We start from the raw sequence: 18022 nt of genomic DNA, 5'->3' as shown, positions 1-18022 counted from the left end.
TTTGTTACTCTCATCCCTCCCCTATCATAGCACCTATCCCTTTCCTCCTCGATCGACTGCCATTCCACCCCCAAATTTTGCCTTTTCTCTTTGCCGACAAAAACTTTCTCTGCTGTCCTCCCTTACATGGACCCCTTCCCCCATCTTTACTAGTTTAAAGCCTCCACCAGGATCCTGGTCCCTCTGGGATTCAGATGTAACCCATCCATTCAGTACAGGTCCCACCTACCCCAGAATAAGTCCCAGTGATCCAAGAACTCGAATCCCTGGCCCTTACTCCACCCCTTTAGCCACGATTTCATCCTCCACTTAATTCTATTCCTTCCCTCACTATCATGTGGCACAGAAACTAATCCAGAGATTATCCCCTTTGCAGTCCTTCTTCTCAGATCCCTACCTAACTCCCTATATTCATTCTTTAGGACCACTTCCTCCTTCCTCCCTGTGCCATTGGTACCAACATGTACCACAACTTCTAGTTCATTACCCTCCCCTTTTAGGATGTCTTGGACATGCAAAGTTACATCCCAGACCCTGGCACCAGGAGGCAAATCATCATCCAGTTTCCTTTGTCGTATCCGCAGTCCTCCTGACTATTGAATGCCCTATAACTATTGTAATTTGTCATGATAACATGAGAAAAGTGCTCCTGCGAGATGGCGAGCTAACTTTGATAAAAGGCCATCATTCCTCACCCTCACCTTCCAATCCATGGCTGAGATGGAATTCAGGAGGTGTTCTATTTCAGTTCTGAGGATGTTTAGTGAAATGTGTTGGTCTCCTTTTTATGTGAAAGTCATTTAAGAGATGAGGTGGATCATAATGAGACTGGGAGAGTTTAACAGTAGAAAGAAGTAAAATTTGTAGACACCGTGGTTAAAGTAAAAACACAAAATGCTGGAGAAACTCAACAGGTCAAAGAGTGTCCTTCTTGTAGCGAAGGTAAAAATACATAATCAACGTTTCAGGCTTGAGCCCTTCATCAAGATACGAGAAAATGCTGGCAAGCGTCTGAACAAAAAAGAGTCGGGGTGGGGGGTGGCCAAAGCAGGAGATGATTGTACTGACAATAACCACACCAGCAGTGCGAGTATAAGACAGCTTTAATAAACTAATATGTACACTAAGAGGTGTCGTTTCTCTGCAAGACAAACCTGGAAGGCTAGACTGTAGCTCTGGACTGCTTTATATACAAGGTCACCGGGATGACCCCTGGTGAACTAGTGGTGTAATCACGACATTCAGCCCCCCCTTAAAAAAATTGTTATGCCCTCCATCCTCCTTCCCTTGTTTGTAAGTTCATGTCCAAAATTTTTCATGGCTTCCGTTGCTTTCTTGACCTCCTCGGTAGTGGTATAGGGGTGGGAGTGCTGTTTGCCTTTAGGCCCTTCTTGGTGGAGGTGTGGGAGTGGGAAGTACTAGATGGTGTAATGGAGGATTTAGACCATGCTTTTGCTTATGCAAGGCTGAGTATCAGTAACCTACTTTGAGAATAATGTAAAAATCAGCAGACATAAGTTAAATTCCACCATGGGGCCCAGAGATGCAGTTATCTGACAAAAAGACATCTGGTACCAAGAAAATTTCATCTTCCTGCTTGTTAGCCAGTTGCTGTTTGAGATTGATGGGATTTTGTTGGTTGCAGACTGTCAAGCGAGACCTTGCAGCTAAGTAGATCATTGTATTCGAAGTGATAAGCTAGAAAGTTGTGGTATTTGATAGAAGCCTAGGCTGCTCGGTTATCTTTTTTTTGTGCAGGGAATAGGTGCTTGGGTAAGCAGTTTTTGGGTAATATAAGCCATGGTCCTGCTGCTAAAGTTTTAGACTCCCTGAGGGGTGGAAACATCTCTCAGCAAGAAGAAGAACTTCTAGAGTCCAACCAACATCCTGGTCGGGGGAGGTGGAAAAGCTGTTACCGGCACACCGGCAACCTACTACAAGAGTGCGGTCGTTGCCTTGCTTCGGCAGTTGGGACCAGTCCAGGTGTTGATAAGTATAATTGGGAAGGGCTTGCATATTGGAGTTTGAAATCAACTTAAGATTTTGTAATAAAGATTTGTATAAATTGAAGTGCTCTCAGCGTGTCTGTCTCTTTTCTTTCGGTAGCTCAAACACTGTGACCAATCTAAAACGAAACAAATGAGAGGTACAAGTTTACCCAGGACAGATGGCCATGTGGGCTGGGGATCCTCTTGTATGGGATTAGGTCCTGCCATCAAGTCTAGGGTGGTGATATTTTGTGGGGCGAGTGCTGCGCTCCTTGTTGATCCATAGACATGTGTTTCCTCCGCATTGTTCACACATCCGGCCGGCGCAAGATCCCTGGTGGCCACCGAGTCTTCTCTTTCATCTGGGAATGTGATGAAAGCGTACTGAGGGTTCGTGTGCTTCAACTCCACTTGATCCACCAGCGGGTCCACTTTGTGGGGTCTGCAGTGCTTCCGGAGGAGAACAGGTCATCATCCATTTAGGCAGCACTGTGCCCATCGTGGCTTTTCTTGTGAAAGAAAAGATACGATCATGTGGGGTCATGTTAATGGCAGTTCACAACAAAGAACGTATAGAGTGTAGGGCTTCTGGCAACACTTCTTACCATCTAGTAACAGCCAGGTCTTTTGCTTTTAAAGTCAAGAGGACCGTTTTCCAGATAGTGGCATTTTCCCTTTTGACTTATCCATTCCCCCTGGGATTGTAACTTGTAGTGCGGCTGGTAGCATCCCTCTCTTGTGCAAGTATTGCTGTACTTCTGCGCTCATGAATACAGCCCCCCTGTCTGTGTGTATGTAGTTCCGGTACCCAAATATGCTGAAGATGGGTTGGACGCATTTTACAACAGTGGCTGCTGATACATCAGAACACGGGATTGCGAAGGGGAAACGGGAATATTCATCTATTACGTTTAGGAAATAGACATTTCTATTATTGGACGGTAGCGGGCCTTTAAAATTGAGGCTGAGGCACTCAAAAGGTTTGGTAGCTTTTATCAGAATGGCTTTGTCTGGCCGGTAAAATTGCGGTTTGCATTCCACACAAATGGGGCAGCTCTTGTTCACTGACCTCTCTTCCTCTACCGAAAATAGGAGGTTTTGGGTTTTAATGAAGTGAAACAGTCTAGCAATCCCCGGGTGGCCCAACTCATGTACAAGCTCTGCAACTGGGAAGTGGGGTTAAGGATGGCACAAGTGCCTCTGGACAGTGCGTCTGGCAGCTCATTGAGTCTCCCGGGGCAGTATAGAATGTCGTAGTTAAATGTAGACAATTCTATCTGCCAGCGCAGGATTTTGTCATTCTTAATTTTCCCCCTATTCTGGTTATCGAACATAAGCCACAGACCGTTGGTCCGTGACGAGGGTGAAGTGTTTGCATGCCACATAATGTCGCCAGTGCCTTACTGCTTACATAATGGCTAGGGCCTCCTTCTCTACTGTTGAGTGTCTTACCTCTGACCCCTGTAGGGTTCACAAGAAAAAGGCCTCCGGTCATCCGTCTTGGTTTAAGGTGGCTGCCAGAGCCACATCGGATGCATCCGTTTCTACTTGAAACGGGATTGACTCAGCTGTGGACCGCATGGTAGCTTTAGCGATATGGACCCTAATGTCCCTGAATGTTCTGGTGGTTGCTGGGCACAGTGGGAAAACTGAGGCTTTTATAAGTGGGCGGGCCCTGTCGGCATAGTTGGGGACCCATTGGGCGAAGTAAGCGAACAGTCCCAAACACCTTCTTAGTGCTTTCAGCTTTTGTGGCATTGGGAGGTCTAGGAGAGGACACATTCGGGCTGGATCAGGCCTGATTTCCCCGTTCTGCACTATGTCACCCAGGATTGGCAACTTCCTGGCGCTAAAGACTCATTTGTCCCTGTTGTATGTTAGTTTCCCTTCCTCGGCGGCCTGGTAGAAGCGGTTTAAATTTGTGTCATGATCCTCCTGAGAGTGGCCACAGATTGTTACGTTGTCTAAGTTGGGGAACACTGCTTTCAGTTGGAACTCATCTACTATTCAATCCATTTCTCTCTGAAACAGGGACACTCCATTGGCGACACCGAAGGGAAGTCACAGAAATTGATTCAGCCTGCTTCTGCCTCAAATGCCGTGTAAATGCGATCACTGTTTCTAATGGTCAGTTGGTGGTATGCTGCCTTCAGGTCTATGGTGGAGAACACCTTATACTGCGCAATGTTGTTGACCATGTCTGCTATGCATGGCAGGGGGTAGGCATCTAGTTGTGTAAATTTGTTGATTGTCTGGCTGTAATCCACTACCATGTGTAGTTTTTCTTCTGACTTTACTATAACCACCTGAGCTCTCCAGGGGCTGGTGGTCTGCTCTATGATGCCCTCCTGTCGTAGCCTGCGGACCTCTGTCCTAATGAAGGCTCAGGCTGTACCTCCTGCTCTTTGTGGCTATTGGTGTGCTTTCTGGGGTCAGGTGTGTGAACAGCGGAGGGGGTTCTATGTTCAGGACAGACAGGCTGCAGTGTTGTTTCTTTGTAAGGCGTAGTGGGGGGTGAGGCCTGTTGTGCACTATTGTAATGCTTTCTAACTGGCACTGAAAATCTAACCCCAATAGTACTGGGGCACAGAGGTGGAAGAGTACTAGTAATTTGAACCCTTTGTGTTTCGTGCCTTGGATTTCTAGAGTAACCCTGAAAAACTGTTTTACCTCAGCCACAAGGCTGCTGGCTGCTAACAGGATCCGGTGCTCACTTGGGCATGTGGGGAGGGCAAGGTGGTTGAGTAACCCCTGGTCAGTAAAACTTTCAGTGCTTCCACTATCTATTAAGCAATTTACCTTCACATCATTAATTTTGATGCACACAGTGGCATCAGATAAATTGTGTGGACTCGCCTGATTCATGCATAGGGAAGCAAGTCTGGTGTGTCCTTTGTGTCCTTCCATCTGATAGTACTCGGCGTCATATTGTGAGAAGCAGAGGTGCCTTCACAGATTTCACTCGAGAGAAAAATTGAGAACAAAGAACATTTATTTTACAACAATGCAAAGTTGGATGCTTCCCCTTACCCTGGGAATACACACACATACTGGGGCTTACCCAACTTTTTATATATTCCATTTCAGTACAGAGGTACTTCCCCCCTTAACATTCTTCTGCCTCCTGGATTGGTTTAACATTAGGTAATTCTGCCTACGTGCAGTTTATGTGCCTTTCTGTAAACTTGTTTACCAGGAAGTGTCTTACTCATTAATCTCAACCCCCAGGACTTTGTAAATCTATCTACTTGCTATAAGACCCATATTCCATTATACTTGCTAAACCCTTCCTCATATTCCATTCTTATTTCATCCTTATTTAACCCATCCTAATTTATTCCTAATTAGCACTTGCTTGACTCCCCATATTCCATTATCCCTTACAAATCCACCCTTTTTCTTTAGCTACGTTTAGTAAACCCTCATTCGGGCAGTATTCTGTTAAGCTTGGTCTTTTTCCCAGCGAGTGAGTAAACGAACTGCGGCCTCAGCATCATCAAATGGAGTTTGGGAAGCATACATCATTTGGGTTGCAGTGACCTGGCGAAGGGCCCATTGAATTAAACAATGCACACAAAGCATTAAGCAGGGAATTATTATAAGGACTAGAATAAAAAGCCCAGCCGCTATGAGGGCCGTATGTATCCAGCTCCAGTCGCCAGTAAAAATTTTAGTCCACCATAGACCAGACCAAGGATGCCAAGTCTGGACCGGGACATGGGAAAGTTTTCGAATTCCTGAAGAAATATTTTTTACCGCCTGGCCATTGTCATCAATCTTCAAGCAACAATTGGTAAGGTTCAATTTTCCACTAAATCTAAGGCCAATAAATCTAAGGCCGTCGCTGCCTGATTGGTGATAATTTCCAAAACTGCCTGGAGTCTGATCAAATGATTTAGTATATAAATGGGGGTTCAATATCCCCATGATACATCCTGAGCCCAAGTAGCAGGGCCATAATATGAAATAATATGCTCAGGGGGTCAGTCTTCACCCCAATTTCCAATTTTAAGTTCTCTCTTTGGACGAGTATCCTGAGGAGATTGTGGGATTAGGTGCATATATAACTTGGTGGAAAGGTGGTGGTCGCCATGCAAAGGCAGAAAGACAAATTGAGGTTGAATGATTCCAATACAACAAGTGCCGCTCCAATCAGGTTCTAAAAAGGTATAAGCCATATTCCCACAAATCCAATATAAACCCTTTGGTGCATATCCATGTGGGATAGTCTGGTTCCAGATCTGCCAAAGCGAGGGGATGCCCCAGTAAGGACTTTCACCTGAACAGTTCCATATGTCACTGGTGTCATTGATACTCTCATAAAGCACACAATCCGAATCTTTTTCCATAGAGAAATACCAGGTAGGGTTGCAGGATGCCAAACAGCTGTAGTATTCTTGAGCAGCTTAAGCCGTTTACAACTGGAATCCCCCTTATAGTGACGGCCTTTAGCCTTCCAAATGCATTCGTGACACAATGTATGATTTACAAGATGCCAAGTTTGAGTGGGGGGGGGGGCGTTCAATTTTATTTGTTGTGGCATTAAAGCATAGAAGTTCCCATATATCCAAAGGCTCACCTTACCAGGGCCAGGTACCATCTTTAGTTGGCCCTCCGCAAATCAAACAATTCTTCAACCCCAGCAAGTCAGCTGTTCGTTGACTTAAATCTACCTATTTATTGTCACTTAACCAGTGAGTAGCAGCTTGTCTGCGAGCATTAGCATATATATCCCCGTTATTCCTACTCCAGGTATAGCCCTGACTAATATTTTGCTTATAATTCTCCCACCATCTTCTTTGTACCATATTCTTGGCACTTGTCTTTTTAATACCCGTAGAGGCTGGGACACAAACCCAACCCACTCACCTAGGACAGTTCTGCTTCCCTGGTCCATGTTGGGATCCTAAATTAAACCATATTAAATAAGGTACCCCACTATGAATACACTCTATACCTGTGCCCCATTTACATTCTAAAGGTAAACTTGTCCATTCTTCAAAGTAATTATCACCTCTGATGCCCCTATTCCAGGAGGACTTAATACATTGTGTACAATTGGGTGGTTTCCCAAAAATTGGGAACCAGCAGAAAAACAATACAGCAAATAATAAAAATAACATTACAGCACTTTTTCCCGGTGTAGCGTAACTTTCAGACCAGAAGGATGCGAGACTGCACGCCAGGTGGAGGGTATATTACTACGTCTTTAGTCCGTGGATTAGCTTGTTTAATGCGTTGTATGTGAGTCCACCCCTTTTCTTTTGTTCGCACTGCAGTGTCTGTAATCAGAAGTACTCAATAAGGGCCGTCCCATATCGGTTTTAGTTTATGGTCTTGCCACGCTTTTACATATACCCAATCACCAGGTTTAATAGAATGAATAGGATAGTCCAGGGATGGGTTTTGAGCTAATAAACTCTTATGTCTTAAGTCATAGGGAGAAGTAGAAAGTCCCTGTAAATATTTAGATATGTACAGGTCATTAGCCTCAGGGGTAGGGGTATCAGTGTGGCATCCCATGTAAGGAAGACCAAACATCATTTCATATGGTGAGACAGCAAGGTCCTTACGAGGAGCTGTGCAAGTCCTGATTAAAGCTAAGGGTAAGCATTTAATCCAGGAGAGGCCAGTTTCCTCACGAAGTCGAGTGAGTTGATCTTTCAGGGTCTGATTCATCCGTTCAACACGGCCTGAACTCTGGGGGTGCCATGGGGTATGTATCTGCCAATCTATTCCCAGGATTTTACACACACTCTGGAGTACCTGAGAGGTAAAATGTGTACCTCGATCTGAGTCAATGGTTTGAATAATGCCATAACGCGGAATAACAGACTCTAATAATATCCGGATAATGGTGCTAGTACGATCATTAGGGGTCGGGAAGGCCTCAACCCATCGAGTAAAATGATCCACCATCACCAGGAGGTATTTATAAACCCCTATCTTAGGTAATTCTATGAAGTCAATCTGTATTCGTTGAAACGGGCGTACGGCTATATCGCGACCGCCAAGCATTACATGGCGCATTACTTTAACAAAATCCATCTGTAATGGAGGATTTAGACCAGCTGATGCAAGAAGGGATGCAGTTGCATCAGAAGACATAATCTAAATTTACACTATGGGGTTTAGGGATGCATATGAATCAGTAGACATTATCCAACTTCCACCATGAGGTCAAGAGATGCAGTTGTCTTTTGTTGGTCGCAGACTGTCAGGAGACCTTGAAGATAATTAAATCATTTGTTCAAAGAGATAAGATCTGAAGTAAACAACTTTTGGGTAATATAAGCATGGTCCCACTGCTGAAGTTTGAGACTCTCCAAGAGGTGGCAACATCTCTCAGCAAGAAGAACTTCAAGATTCCAAACCGACGTCCCGGTCCGGGGAGGTGGAGAAGCTGCTACCGGCGCCCAGACAACCTACTACAAGTGTGCAGTCGTCGCTTCGCTTTGGCAGTTGGGAACAGTCTAGGCATTGATAAGTATAATTGGGAAGGGCTTGCATATTGTAGTGTGAATTCAGCTAGCTATTTAGTAATAAAGCCTTGTATGAACTGAAATGCTCTCTGTGTGTGTGTCTATTTTAGTTCGGTAGCTTGAACACTGTGACCAATCTAAAACGAACAAAGTGAGAGGTACAAGTTTACCCAAGACAATTGGCGTAGTCGAGCAGTGTTGGTCTCAAGATGTTTCACCAAAAGAAAGAGGTGAGCCCTGAGCAATTCTTGATTCCAGGATGGACTTCCAAAGATGATGGGTTTGGCATGTTGGCCAATACCCTGTCTTTGTTGGGATCACCCATTAGTTGGGATGAGAAATTAGACCCATCGAGTGCACCTCTGGGAGAGCGGGTTGCCACTCTCCTTCGAGAAAGTAAATTTCCTGTTAAAAAGGGGACGATGATGGACAGTTTTTGGCTGCTGGCCACAGCCTTATGCCACTCTTTTCAGCGTGAAGCTGAATCAGTTCAGTGAGAAGTAGAATCTCATCGTAAGAGAGAGCAACTAGAGGAGGAGCTAGAAGCCCTGCAACAATGCTGTTCCATGATAAGTGAGATTGTTTGCACCAGTCAGGACCGAGCCAAAGAATGGGAGGATTAGCATGTCCAAACAATCTGCCGTAATATTAAACTCCGGCAGCAGCTTTGTGCAGATAAAGAAAGGCATGGAGTAGAACCCGATCCACATCGTATTCGTGCCATGTTAAGGAATGGCGATGATCCTGATGTAATTGATGATTGGGACGGGAATATCTGGAATGATGAAATGGTAATAATGCAGATACTCCTCAGGATGTGCCTAATATACTACCCTCTCCACTCGCTGTTCACGCCCGCCCCATAAGACAGCAGACTTCCCAAACAGACGAAAGGGGGGGATGATGTAAGGGAAGAGATTGAAGGGATAGATACCCTGATCTCCCAAGAGGACCAAGGGGAAAATACCCGAACCCCTGCTTATGCTCAATGGCCTACCCCCTCTACGGGATGGCCGAGGCCTCGTCCCGTCCACTGGGCAAAGGACCCTGTGAGCCAAAGTGGGAGCAGAGGTCAAGAGCAATCAATGATCCGTGACTTCTCTATAAAAGAGCTGGCTGCCATTGGAGATCGATATAGGCAAAAGGCGGGATAAACTCTGGCAGCCTGGCTCCTGCGTATTTGGGAGTAAGGAGGGGGTAATGTATATTTAACCCCTGAGGAATTGTTGGGATTAGGAACATTTACTACTGATATCCGGGTCACTGCTGAGCTGCGGGGTAGAGGAAGATTGGTGGATTACTTACTTGCCACTCTAGGGGATGCCCTGCTACGAGAATACCCATCACCAGTAAATTGGGATTTACATTTACAGACAATTAGGGCACCCCAGAGGAGGGTATAGCAGTAATTCGTCAGCAGGCCCTGGCCTCTGCCTTGAATACAGGACGTTTGAGGCTGTGAGTATATTGGAGGAGCCCTGATGAAGAGATATTCACAGCCGGAATGCATACCAGATTGGTTCGTTCTGCCCCACCCACTATACGGGGACTGATTCTGTCTGTAACTAGTCCACTAATTGGGCACCTTCTGTCTGAGGCGGTGCACGCCTTATCTGGGTTTTGAGAATTATAGTTGGGAGGTAAAATCCACTCACGTACAACCCAGGTTAAATCAGACAAGCAGGATGAAAAGAGAGGGGCTGCTGGTAATAACGGACCGACAAGAAAGGACCTTTTTCTAACCTTGTTAAAGTTAGGCGTACCTAAAAGTGATATTGATGGGAAACCTTCTGCAGTCCTTTATGCCCTTAATAAGAGGAAGGCAGGGGAACATCTTCCCCAGCTGTTGAGTCCTCCTGGCCCAGCTGTGCCTTCTGCTCCCACTGCTGCTCCCACTGAGCCAGCTTCTCTTGCTCCAGTTATCCGTGATGAGATACAACAAATGGTTAAAAAGGCACTTATGGATAATAGTGGCATGTGGGCCTGGAAGCCCCCGAACCCTACTAAAGCATGAGGGTGTGGGCAGGGTCCCCGTGTCTACTCCATTGAGATACGGCAGATACACGGGGACCCACAGCCCTACATACCGTTAACAGTCCATTGGGGTGGGGGTAATGACCGCCAATATTTGGCCTTGGTCGATACCGGTGCGGAGCACTCGGTGATTCCGGGTAACCCTGACCTCTGGACTGGACCAACATTTCGAACAGAGGGGATGGGAGGAGCGATCAACCTGGCGAAGGAAATAAAAGTCCGCGCCACGGTGGGTGATGGCCCTTACCCTATATGGTTACATGCCCTGGTGGCTGCCACTGACGAGTGTATCCTGGGTATCGATATGTTGGCCGGTACGGCCCTTAATACTAGTCAAGGGGGATTTGCATTTGGAATTCGGACTATTACATAAAGACTAGTGGTGGGTTGGGCTAAGTGGGATCCTGTGATGGTCCCTCCCCCCCAAAACCAGTATGCATTCAACAATATTACCTCCCTGGGGGGCAGGAAGAGATTACTGCCACCATCGATGCTCTGCAAGAAGATGGGGTAGTGAGGCCCGCAACGTTGCCCTTTAATAGCCCTGTTTGGCCAGTCCAGAAGATGGATGGCTCCTGGAGAATGTCAGTTGACTATCATTTTTTGAACAAACATGCCCCACCACTTGCTTCGGCAGTTCCAGACATTGTTACCCTTATTGAAAACATTGCTACTGGGAACTCAGGAACATGGTATGCTGTCATTGATCTCGCTAATGCCTTCTTCAGTATTCTTATAGACGAGGTCTCACAAGATCAGTTTGCCTTTACCTGGAAGGGGCGCCAGTATACCTTCAGCCGCCTCCCTCAGGGCTATGTACACTCTCCACTATTTGCCACAGCCTAATTGCCCGTGATTTGGAGACAGTGACAGTATCGCCTTCTCTCTCAATTCACCATGTGATGATCCAAGGGGCCACGGAAGAGATGGTACAGGAAGGTATGGAGAGTGTCCAAGATACCCTGATGCAAAGAGGGTGGGCCATTAACCCCGCCAAGGTACAGGGCCCGTCCCAGACAGTTATCTTCCTTGGAATTCAGTGGCATGCTGGAGAACAGGTGGTTCCTGATAAAGTTCACAATAATATCGCAGTCTTGGCCACTCCTACTAACAAAAAAGAGACCCAGAGTTTTCTGCGCTTATTGGGATACAGGCGACGCCATATTCCACACTTGGCATTGCTTTTACGTCCTCTATATAAGGTTACCCGAAAGAAAACAGACTTTGTATGGGGTGACGATCAGGAAAGGGCGTTCCAGTCCGCCAAGCAGGCTATTCTTCAGGCCCTGCCCATTGCTCCCCGCATCCCAGATAACCCCTACGAACTACAGGTCTCCATTACTGATGATGTGGCATCCTGGAGCCTCTGGCAGAAACAAGAGGGCCGCCAAGTCCCACTGAGATTCTGGTCACGTACCATGCCCAAGGCTGCCACTCGTTATTCTGCTTTTGAACACAGTTACTAGCCTGTTACTGGGCCCTGCTGGAAACTGAAAGAATGACAGGCGATGCAGATGTTCAATTGCGACCTGCACTTCCAATAATGAACTGGATCCTGGCTAATAACGCCAGTCTAAAGATCGGGCGGACTCAGCAGTCTTCTATTGTTAAATGGAAGTGATATATTCAGAGTCGTGCAACCAGACGGCTTGAAGGGGTGGGCTGCATACATGAACAGGTGGCTGATCTTCTGTCTCGTCATGAGGACGTTGAACCCACCTTGCCCCCTCCCTTACCCCCTTCACCAGTTCAGTGGGGTAAACTATATGATTCGCTCACTCCAGCAGAACAAGAGGATGCCTGATTTACTGATGGTAGCAGCCGGTGGGTGCAAGGAAAGCAGAAGTGGAAGGCAGTGGCTTACCATCCCAGATCAGGAACTCACTTATTGAAGGAGGGGGATGGTGGCTCCAGTCAGTATGCTGAGTTGAAGGCAGTCACTTTACCACTAGACCCCCATGATCACCCTCTTTGCTTGTTTACTGATTCCTGGGGTGTGGCTAATGGACTAGTGGTATGGATGTCTGATTGGCAAAAGAACGACTGGCTGATACATGACCCAGTATGGGGCAAACAGCTGTGGCAGCTGTTGTGGGATGCTTCCCACCATTATGAGATAACCATATATCACATTGATGCCCATACCGATGCGATGACGAACATGGCACAACATAATGCAGTAGCAGATCAGCTTGCCACTATCAGCCGCACCGATACTGTCCCCCTGGCTCGATGGGCACACGAACAGAGTGGCCATTTGGGGGAGAAGGGATCAGCTATGTGGGCCCGTACACATGCCTTACCCATCCATCAGGACGATGTCCACGTGGTCATGCATACATGCCCAGCATGCCAGCTTGTGAAGACCCGCACCGTTCCTCCTGGTCCGCATGGCCACATAAGACGGGGAGATTGCTCAGCTGCGGTCTAGCAAATTGATTACATAGGCCTCATGCCAGACTGTATGGGTAAATGTTACATCCTAGTAATGGTTGGCACCTTTTCAGACCTGGTTTTTGCTTTTCCCACCAAGACAGCTGACCAAGCTAGCACTATCCAAGGACTAAACCATTTAATTTCTCGTTATGATGTACCAGAAGAAATTCAGTCTGATAATGGCTCACACTTCTCCGGGAAGGCAATCTGTGATTGGGCAACTGACATCTTATGGGTCCACCATATTCCTTATTACCCACAGGCTGCTGGGTTAGTTGAACGAATGAATGGCTTACTGAAGGAACAAATTCGTTTGTTAACACCACTGGGGACCCTGAAGGGGTGGTGCCATGTGCTGCAGCAGGCAGTCGACAATTTGAATCATCGCCCTTTGAAGGGAGGAATACCTTTCCACCGACTTCTTCACGCATCTGAACTACAGCCTATTCCAGAGGAAAAAGTCATTGCCCCCCATTCCCGAGCCAGAGAATGCCGGACAAAAGGTATGGGTGGCACCATCAGGTAGTGGCCCTCCTGTAAAAGGGGAAATAGTGACACCTGCCCAGGGTAACACTCGGTGGGTAGCTATTGAGGGACAGGATGATTTAGTTTGTTTAAATACCGAACGCTTACAGCATCGTGAGTGACATACGTCAAGCTTCTTTGTTCCAGGTCCTCCATACAGTGCTCCTGCTGATCTGGCTTAACCACTGCTTTGGTGCCAGCAATTTGATTTGTAATGTCGAGGACGTTCTGAGGGAGTTGCCCGTGGGGGACACGGCCCGATGTATCCACTAATATATCTGATATTGTTAAGCATGTTTCAAAATCTGTTCGTGAGCTTCAGTGTCTGGGTATTGTGGCCCACAAGGATAGTTTGAGCCTTGGTTGGAATCCTTTTTCATGGTTAACTGGTACATTTGGGGGACTGGGCCACAATATTCTCCGTTGGTTGCTCGCATTATTGCTTATTTTTGTGTTTATTATAGTTTTAGTTTCTTGTTTTCGCTCCTTCTGTACTCAAATGCTTGTTAGCTCTCGAAACTGACAGGCTGCGACCAAGGGGTGGAATGTAATGGAGGATTTAGACCAGCTTATGAAAGAAGGGATGCAGTTGCATCAGAAGACATTATCCAACTTCCACCATGAGGCCCAGGGATGCACTTGTCTTTTGTTGGTCGCAGACTGTCAGGAGACCTTGAAGATAATTAAATCATTTGTTCAAAGAGATAAGATCTGAAGTAAACAACTTTTGGGTAATATAAGCCATGGTCCCACTGCTGAAGTTTGAGACTCTCCAAGAGGTGGCAACATCTCTCAGCAAGAAGAACTTCAAGATTCCAAATCGACGTCCCGGTCCGGGAAGGTGGAGAAGCTGCTACCGGCGCCCAGACAACCTACTACAAGTGTGCAGTCGTCACCTCACTTTGGCAGTTGGGATCAGTCCAGGCATTGATAAGTATATGCGCTTGCATATTGTAGTGTGAATTCAGCTAGCTATTTAGTAATAAAGACTTGTATAAACTGAACTGCTCTTGGTGTGTGTGTCTATTTTCTTTCGGTAGCTTGAACACTGTGACCAATCTAAAACGAACAAAGTGAGAGGTACAAGTTTACCCAATAACAAAACCCATCAATACCAACTGTTCACCTGCTGGGGATTCTATATTCAACCCACCATATTGCTGTATGGCCGCACGTAATCTAATCAGAAATGCAGAGGGGGGTCTCCTCGGGACCTTGGGGAACTTCAAATGCCTTCCTAAAGTTCTGTCCTTTTGGAACAGACTCCTTCATTCCTTTTATTAGATTAACCCTGTTCTCCTCCATTCGCGTGCGACCATCATTAGTAGTCTTATCCCAATTTGGGTTTACCAGGGGAAATTTAGCTTCTCCAGGTATCGCCCTTGGCCCCCCTTGGTGTTCCCTATCCCAGACTCTGATCCCTGCCTGGCGGATCATTGCACGCTCATCCAAAGTAAATAGAGCCTTAAAGATAGACATTAATTCATCCCAGGTATATATATTAGCCTCCAAAAATTGATCTAATTGTTCTGCACATCCCTGAGGGTCTTCTACCAGAGAGGTCATTTCCTTTTTAAAATTGCGTACTTCAGTACTAGTCAAAGGCACATTTACAAATCCGAGACCCCCTCCATCCCCTCCCAAGGGAACCTTCCGTCTCATCCAGTTAGTTTCTGGCTTACCTCCTCCACTATGATGGTTAGATTCCTGCCCTCTGGGAGATAAATCAAAGAGTCCAGCCCCTTCCTCCCGAAGGCCCTCACACTGTTCTTCTGAATGACACTCACAATCAAAGACTCCTCCCTCTCGTGTCGATTGAGGCGGTAATCTTGCACTCTGTGAGTGAGTCCTCATGCCACTCCTACTTTCTCCTTCTTTCTTTAACTGTGGAGAAGGAGAGGAAGGTAAAGAAGGGTAAAGCGTAGGGGAGAGGGAGGGGATGGGAGCCGGCACAGGGGAAACATAAGGTGGAGGAAGGGAATGTAACACATCCCATCCCTTTATTTTGGGGGCAGAGGGTTCCTCATCCTTCTTGTTTGTAAGTTTCTTCTCGTCCAAAATCATCTGATTAGACGATCCACTAAGCCAACAGGCTGCATATTCCCTACTCCCGGTATTGTCTCCTTGATTTTGGTAGAGCCAGATGTTCAATGTCTGACACATCCAGTCCTCGTCGGATCCGAACTTTGGCCAATATACCAAACTCCTTTTTATCGGATTCTTAACCCATTCCTGACAACAATACCTGACCATGGTCTGCTTATCGTTCTCATGGGTTTTACCCGCACTCCAATTGGATAACATTAGTCCTAACGGACTATGTTTCGGTATTTTATCCTCCTGTCCTTCTTTAGGACTTTTTCCCTTGCTACTTCCTCCTCCCATATTGGCAGGAAAATAAAATTCCTCTTACTGGAATCTAGTAGCTATTCCTAGTGCGCTTCCTTAACGTCCTCCCGTCGTTTGTTCTCAATGCCTCTTCTCGGATATCACTCGCTTCGTCCACTGACCAGCTACCCGTCGTCCGGGAGTCCAGCTGAATCAGCCGGGGTGCACCTACCCCCGTCATCAGGCGCTCTGTCAGTGGAGAGGGAGTGTGATCCCGGACGAGGCCCCAAGTTGTGAGAAGCAGAGGTGCCTTCACAGATTTCACTTGAGAAAAAAATTGAGAACAAAGAACATTTATTTTACAACAATGCAAAGTTGGGTGCTTCTCCTTACCCTGGGAATACACACACATACTGGGACTTACCCAACTTTTTATACATTCCATTTCAGTACAGAGGTACCTCCCCCCCTTAACATTCTTCTGCCTCCTGGATTGGTTTAGCATTAGGTAATTCTGCCTACGTGCAGTTTATGTGCCTTTCTAAACTTGTTTACCAGGAAGTGTCAGGTCTTTGTTCTTATTCATTAATCTCAACCCCCAGGACTTGCTAAATCTATCTACTTGCTATAAACCTATTCTATTATACTTGCTTAACCCTTCATCACATTCCATTCTTACTTCACCCTTAATTTAACCCATAATTCATTCCCAATTAGCACTTGCTTGACTCGGTCCCCATATTCCAATTATCCCTTACAATATTCATCTTCTGAAGACTGTATCCTCTGTAGCATTTCTCCAAGATGGCCGGCTGCACTTGGCATTCTTCTTCTTCTGTTTGTCTGTGGAGAAATACGAGCCTTCCCACCTCTCATTAGCATGAGAATGGGCCTTGGCTGTTACCTTTGGGCTTCTGCAGACTTTTGCATAATGCCCACATTTTCCACAGTTGGAACAGACATTTTCTCTGGCAGGGCAGAGGGCTCTGGGGTGCTTTCTTTGTCCACAGAAAAAGCACTTTGGACCCTCAAGGTGCTGCTTCTGCTGTGAATTCCTGTGAGGCAGCATACTTTTCTTTTCATGGGGCTAGAGAGTCCAGCAGTGTGATGTTTGTCCCAGCCCCAGGGTCCTGTGAGTACTCCTCCAATTCTTTCCTGGTGCTTTCTAAAGCTTCTGCAATAGTCTCTGCCTCATCTAGCCCCACCATTCCTTTCTCCAGCAATCGATGTCTCATCTCAGTGGATCGTATGCCCGCAACAATTCTGTCCCTAATAAGGTCCTCCGCATACTCCTGAGCTGATATTGCTTTAAAGTTGCAGCCTCTCGCCAGTTCTTTCAGAGAGTATAAAATCTCTGGCAGACTCCCCTACTTGTGACCAGGTCATGAGCCTGTACCGGGAGTGGAGTTCACTATGCCCCTAACTGTAATGCCTCTGTAAAATGCTCATTGCCTCTTGATAGGACCTGGCATCCTGTATAAGGGAGAAAGGGTGTTCTCCCAGCTGCGCTAACAGCAGCATTAATAGGTCTTTATCCAATGCCTCAGCCATCTCCACGTAATTCAGAAAGCATCTCTGTCACCGCCCGAAGTGCGTGCTGTTTCTGGGATCGAGCTCCATCCTGTCTGGTCGCAGCACATGGCTAAGCCGCAGTCTCTAGTCCCTTAGATGTAGCAAGGGTGGATCCTGGGGTACTGGGAGCTGCTAGTAGAGCCTATGTAGGGCTTGTGTCTGATGGAGGAGTAACCTGGGTGCTTGGGGCTGTTGGCTGAGCCTCTGGCTTTGGGACATTTGCAACGGGCTTAGGGGGGATCCCAGCAATAGCGTCAGGTCTCCGTGGTACTGGGGAAACTGCTGCTGGGGGAGTGACGGTAGTGGTATCTGCTTTCCCTGGCTCTGGAGTGGTTGGGAATTCTGCACATACATCGCGATCGGGAACACGACTTGTGGAGATCCTTCCACCCACGCTTATAGTGGCCCCTTACTGATCGGACCGGGGTTTAGGGTCAGTGGCACCTGTACCGCTGAACCCATGGGCATGCAGGGCTCTTGGCCATTTCTTACCTGCCCTATCGTGCTTCAGTGGTCTTCCCCACATTCCACCACAATTCCAGTACAGTGGTCCCTCACCGTCTCTGTCCTTGGATGCACGTGCATGCTAGTTGTCCCCGGATTCCATTCCTCAGGAAGAGTCTCAAGGTGGTCGGGAATGCGCATTTGAGCAGAAGC

The 18022-nt window shown here is 46.8% G+C and overlaps 1 long non-coding RNA gene across 1 annotated transcript; it reads right to left on the bottom strand.

Moving 5' to 3' along the window:
• Nucleotides 1–1144: 1144 nt before the first annotated feature.
• LOC138762906 (uncharacterized) lies at nt 1145–18022 on the bottom strand. Its single transcript, XR_011357234.1, has 3 exons — nt 17858–18022; nt 15148–15349; nt 1145–4949 (listed from the first exon to the last, which is right to left on the bottom strand). It is a non-coding gene; the product is annotated as an uncharacterized lncRNA (long non-coding RNA).

Source organism: Narcine bancroftii, chromosome 5, assembly GCF_036971445.1.
Source record: "Narcine bancroftii isolate sNarBan1 chromosome 5, sNarBan1.hap1, whole genome shotgun sequence".
NCBI classification, from domain to species: domain Eukaryota; kingdom Metazoa; phylum Chordata; class Chondrichthyes; order Torpediniformes; family Narcinidae; genus Narcine; species Narcine bancroftii.
Note: the sequence above shows the minus strand (reverse complement) of the source record. Positions and strands in the feature narration are given on the sequence as shown.